The sequence below is a fragment of the Carlito syrichta genome, unplaced genomic scaffold (genome assembly GCF_000164805.1).
Source record: "Carlito syrichta isolate Samal-C Ts95f unplaced genomic scaffold, Tarsius_syrichta-2.0.1 Scaffold309494, whole genome shotgun sequence".
NCBI lineage: Eukaryota > Metazoa > Chordata > Mammalia > Primates > Tarsiidae > Carlito > Carlito syrichta.
The window spans coordinates 61,018-67,462 of NW_007253590.1; positions in this window are offsets into that span (position 1 = coordinate 61,018).

Sequence of the window (6,445 nt, forward strand, 5' to 3'; positions counted from 1 at the left end):
GGTCCTGCCATCTATTAGCAGTATCCTATATACAGATATATGCTGTTGTTTTTCAGTATTCACTTTTATTTGTAAGCTCACATCAAAAGTATATATTTTCCAAAAATATATTTAATGAATAGAGAATCCAAATATTTTATTAAATACCTGTTTTATGGAGACATTTCCTCTTGCAACAGTCATGTAGAGACAGTCTAAGTTTGGTGATAGGAAAAAAAACTTGAGCCTGGGAAACGTATTGACACCTCATCGCTACAAAAAATTAAAAAGTGCAAAATTATCAGGGTGTCGTGTCCTATGCTTGTAATCCTAGAAATTTGGGAGGCTGAGGCCTTAGGATCACTTGAGCCCAGGTCTTTGATGTGATAGTGTGCTGTAATCACGTTACTGCACTTTAACCTGTGCGACAGAGTGAGATCCTGTATCAAAAAGGGGGTGGAGAAAGAAGAAACAGAAAATTTAGAGATAACTGCCTGAGCTTAAATATTGGTGCACTACTCCTGACCTGGGTAATACAATTAAGTTATTTGATTCAGGATATTCACTTGTAAATTGAGAATAATAGTCTGACACCTAAAAGGACTGTCATGAAGATTCAGTGAGTTATAATATTCATAAAGTCCTTTGGAAAATAGCTGGTACAAAATCATATACATATATATAATCTTAATCTTAATATGGAAAATAATGGTTAAAAACTTTAGCTATGGAGCCAGGCTTTTTGGTGACATGGATCAGCCTACAAGCATGTGGTGTATCACCTTTGCTCACACATATGCATCATGATACAGTGGCATGATGAATCCCCCTACATGAGTTACCAACTCTGCCTCAGTATCCTAATCTATAAGCAGAAATGTAGCTGTGCTTACCTAATAGGCTGGCATAGCTACATTATCTCATGAAGAGATGAGACAAGGATGGCTTCCTTGACAAGGGACCTGAGCAGCTGCTTCTGCCATACTGAAATTCCTACAGATTTTATTTTTGAACTTGTGCTTTGTAAGTGACATACAATGGAGTGGTGATGCATATATGTGAGCAGAGAAGCTACACACAACACACGTGCAGGCTGTTCTGTGACACTTTATTCTTACATAACATTTGCAATATCCCTTGACATTAGGACATTTGTGGACCTTTGGTGTGTGGGAGTCCAGGAAGATAAAGAGTGAGTACAAAGTTACTGTTACATCCATGACTAGATGGGAGAAATGACAACTCCAAAATGTTACCCTTTCTATTAGAACTTATTTATGACATAAAAAGAAACCAGTGTGTTTCCAAAAGGCCCAATTGACTAAGGAACTCTATTGTATCCTCTCTTACTAGTGCTTCTTAGACTAAACATAATAATATAGAAGGAAAGCGAAGGGCAACATATAGTTCTTATCACTTTCACCAATAAGCCAAAGATAGAGTGTTGGTAGAATGTTCACCTATCAAGTGAACTAGAATAATTGAGTTAGTTTTGTCCAGCATTTCCACTGTTATGATAAGAACAAGGGGTATATGCACGCACAAGTAATAAAATACAGACTGTGTAATTTCACTAATTACACATACGAGTTAAATGTTGTTATATTTGCATTTAAAACTGACATTGCAAAATACGAATATGAAAGACAAATTTAACTAATCATTTTAAAGTGTAGATTTTCCTAGCTTAGAATGACATGAAATAGCAAAGTTTAAAAAAAATTCACAAAGAATCTAGAGAGAGATTGTGTAAGGTAAGAAAACTTTTTTATTTTAGTACTTTAAGCAGTGATTTTTCACTATTTTTTATTGGCAAAATGCATCTCATTTTTATTTTGCATGGTATCCCACAAATTATGCAGATAGCCTTGAAATGAGATAATAGATCTATAATACTCAGCGTAATAACTGATGTGTAATATATGTTCAACAGTGACACGCTATTGTATTTTTTATTTTATTTATTATAAATTTTTTATTTTATTAATTTTGTGGTTGATGAAGATGTTACTCTGCTAACTAACCTTGAAATAGAGAAGTAGAAACACACAATTTTCTTTCCTTTTAAACACATGTGTTTATCCATCTTTACTGGTATGCACCATTCAGGGTCTTAAACCAAGTGCTATTTTGCATTTTCTACCTATCAGAGCACATTTGGTCATCTTATCTATAACTCTGAGATGTGTAGGACCCATTGTACTCCCTGATTTTGCTTTCCTAGATCTTAATTCTAATACCATTCTCGTAAGCCGAGCTATATTGTTTTGCCTAAGCAATTTGTCTTAGTTTTCTCATTCAAGGCAACTAATAGGTCTATATTCTGAAATTCAAAGCAAAAAAATGAGATTTCCTTCTATAAGAGAGAACTCAAGCTAACCAAAGGAGCCAGAACTCAGAGACACATTAAGTATTCTATTGAAAAATTTTACATACATTTTTACACCTCATTCTGCGATTTTTTTGTTGTTGTTATTACCAGTGTTTTACAGATAGAAAATAAGAGTGCAAAAGGACTACTTAATTTTCTCTGGCTAAAGAGTTAGAAACAAGGTTTGATTGCTAATTAATCCCAAAGCTGTCCAATAAATCATGGTGCCTCTTACTCCATTAGATATTACTGGTTGCTGATAGATTATATTCCTTCTACCCCAATTACGTGTGTCTTTCTGAGAAATATGTATATCAGTAGAGCTTCTCTATTAGTTTTTTAATTGATTTTTCTGCAAAATTACTGTATTCTGTATTCCATTTTTCCAAGGTGAAAATCCATTTCTTGCATTCAAGTTTTTTGGAATTTATTGGGAAGACAGGCACAAATATTTGAAATGCCAATAGACTAAATATTTTTTAAACTCAATTTTGCATCAAAATCACCATAAGCGTTGTGGAAACATAGCTTGCTAGACTTTAACCCCAGAGATTCTGATTCAGTAGGTCTAAGGAGGAATCCAGTAATGTATATCTAACAAGCTCCCACATAATGCTGATGCTCCTAGTCTAAGACCCACTCTATGAAAAACACTACCCTAAAGTAATTAAAATAGGCATTTGCATGTTGAAATAGATAGAAAAGGATAGCTACCAAGTCTTTAGGATGAAATCAGGAAAATATTCACAAAGGAGGGAGCGTTGGTATATACACCAGAAGGGTCTGGAGAGGTTACCCATGTGAAAAAATGGGAGAAGTGAGTGAGCTGGGATTAGGCAGTCATTATAAGTAGAAAAATTGTGTGTGCCCTTTCTAAAGTTGCATTTCAATCTTATTTTCTTTTGACCAAATAATGCATGATAGTCAGTGATTAATAAGCAAGATATAGCATAAAATACTTTGTTCTAGAGTCATTCATAAGTATCTCTCTTAAGAACTTTTTGCACTGAATTCTACCCGCTGCTTTGCCTGTCAGTTCCCCCAAATACCAAACGTTCCTAATACCAAAAGCTCCAGATACTAAAAAATTCTTGAGAATAGGGACAATATTTATTGCATTTTGTGCTCCTGCATCTCTAAATTCTGGTTCACAGAACACATAAAACAATGTATTGTTCATCAAATGAATGAATGAAAGTAATCCAATATGTAGAATCAACATAACTTCCAAAGCATTTCTGAGGATGAGCTGAGCTGTGAACCTTTCCTTTTGGGAACAGGGATCCCTGAGAGAAGTTTCTTTTCTTTCTAGCCTTAATAATTGTTAAGAAATAATGAAGATATAAGTCAATTTAAGAACACAAAATATGCTTTGGCATTCTAACAGCCTCTTCACTGTTAATGCAATTTAAGATATGAAAATATTGGGTGGAATTAGTAAAAAAAATAACAATACAACAGCTTGAGGCAGAATTCAAGACAGCAAGCTGGGCAATTACCAAACTACATCAAAAAGGAGGACCCCGATGAGAGCACCCTCAGAATCAGACTGTTGCAATCTGTCTCCAGCAAGCACAGAGTCACACGCTTTAGAGTACGCACATGGTCCACAGCATGCACTGCCTGAAAGCCACTAGTAGGTCTCTTCTTCAGATGCTTAAGTATTTTTAGAACAATTTCTATTTTGGAATATTCAGATGGATTTATTCAAATTTACATTTATGATAGAGAGGACAATCTACCTGAAAATGAATATGGAAATTGGAATTACATTATTTTAGGACACAAGCTTTTCACTCTGAAGAAATAGTCTTGTTTCTTACATTAAACCTGTGACTTGCGGTGAGAATGATTACTGTATTTTAAAATTATCTTAACTTGTCCAAATGAGGAAGTGAAGTGTTACATGGTTACTTGTTGCTAAAAAAAAAAAGGTGTTTTCAACTTTTAAGATCAGATCTCTGCTTTCACTTTAGAGTAAAGGCCAGGCTTTTCTCAGATAGTCAGCAGATAGCAAGGGACTAGGCAGAAAGCATTAGTAACTCAGAACAACAGAGTAAAGGCAGATTGCCAAAAGGCTTCTCTTAAAAGAATCAGTAGCTTCGTTTTCAAGACAAACATCTCCCAGCTTGTGTAATTCATAAAATAAGCCATTCTTGCAAATGTGGCCATTTTAATCCCTGTGATCTCAATATCTATATCATAACAGCTAGAAACCTTGAAAATATATTCTCTTTCATTCTTACCTCATTGGCTGAAAATGATGAGACTATTCCTTGATGATGGATCGGGGCTGGAGAAGGAAGGAGCATTAGGGAAGGAGCTAACAATTTGCTATCCATCTCTTCACCAGACAGGTCGTATTACAGAAATGTATGTTACTATTCTAACTGTCCCCCTTAGATATTGGATATTTTGTCTTCCACCCTCCTCAGGACACAACACCATTTCACTAAAAATTATAGTATCCACTCTAGCTGTTATTTGAGTTAAATTAGGATTCCATGGCTCAAGTTGATACCGCAAAGTCCATTTCTTTGAGAGTTTGCTAGTATAAATAAGCAGAAATGACTTCAAATAGAATACTTCTAAGATCACCAGAAAAAGGATAAGGAAAAGAAAACAACAAACAAGTGTAAAGCCCCAACTGAGACTTACAGTAGGATTACTATTTAATCTAATAATGATAATAATGCTAATATTGCATTTTGATTAGCATCCCAGGATTCTGGTTATCATGAAACATGGTATAATTTGTTTAATACTCATAAAATTCCCTGGAATGCCAGCCGTGGTGACTCATGACTGTAATTCCAATACTTTGGGAGGCAAAAGCAGAATTGTTTGAGCCCAGGAGTTTGAGATCAGCCTAGGTAACATAGTGAAACCTCATTTTTACAAAAAAATCAAAAAATAAGCCAGGCGTGGTGGCACACAACTGCAGTCTCAACTACTTGAGAAGCTTATGCAGGAGAATTGTTTGAGCCCAGGAGTTGGAGATTCTGATGAGCCATGATCACGCCACTGCACTCAAGCCTGGGAAACAGAGTTAAAACTGTGCCTTGAAAAAAAAAAATCCCCTGAAATAGGCACTAATACAACCATTTAACATTTTTTTTTTTAAAGCAGAGGCTTAGAGTTTTAAACCTCAGTTAACTACTGCAAAACTAATGAACAGGTACCTCGTTCTATTTTTCTCATTTATTTCTCATTCTGTGACTCCAATCTACATGTATTTAACCATAACTCTATATTTACTTGTAAATTACTAATGCAGACAATGTCAATGTCAGAAAAAGAAGTACCATGGTCTAAAGTATTACAGTGATTTCAGGTGTCTGCTTTGGACTAAAACTACTGAGTATACGGATCTTTAAGTGTCCTTCTATTAAAAATCAATCAATCAAACAAAAGCAAAAAAAAAAAAAAAAAAACAACTTTCCTAATTCTAAAACATGCATGTTTATTGAATTATCTAATTTTGTAGAATATGTAGCCAGTGCTATGTTACTTTTTTATTCACTTTGCAAGAGGAAGAAATCCTGAGTCAACACGTGACACATTTCCAGCACATACAATGATGGAAAAATTAAAACAATTTGTAGGAATTTGGAGGAGTGAGTTTCCATTGTGGGTGAAGATCTACGGCCCAGAGCCAAAGGCCTGAGTTCAATCTCCACTTCTTCTACTTACCCTTTTCTGAACTTGGATAATTTACCTGATAGTTCTGTATCTGTGTCTCCTTAAAAGTAAAGTAAGGTTAAGCATTGTAGCTATCTTATGAGTGTGCTGTGAGGCTTTCATGAGTTAATACATTCACAGTACCAACTACATTGGCACACAGCAAGTACTTACTATCTATTAGACCTCTTATGAACTTTTTTATTATCAAATGCATTGAAGGAAAATCATTGATTCAGAGAAGTATATGAATTCTTATGTTCATTCAAAGAAAATGACAGCCGCCTAGTTACTAGTTATGCCTCTCAGGGCATTGCAAATTTGTTGAATATTTAATTTGCTATTCTATTCATAAGGATGCATTCTCCTGGAGAGGACGTGGAGAAAAGGGAATGCTTCTACATTGTTGTTGGG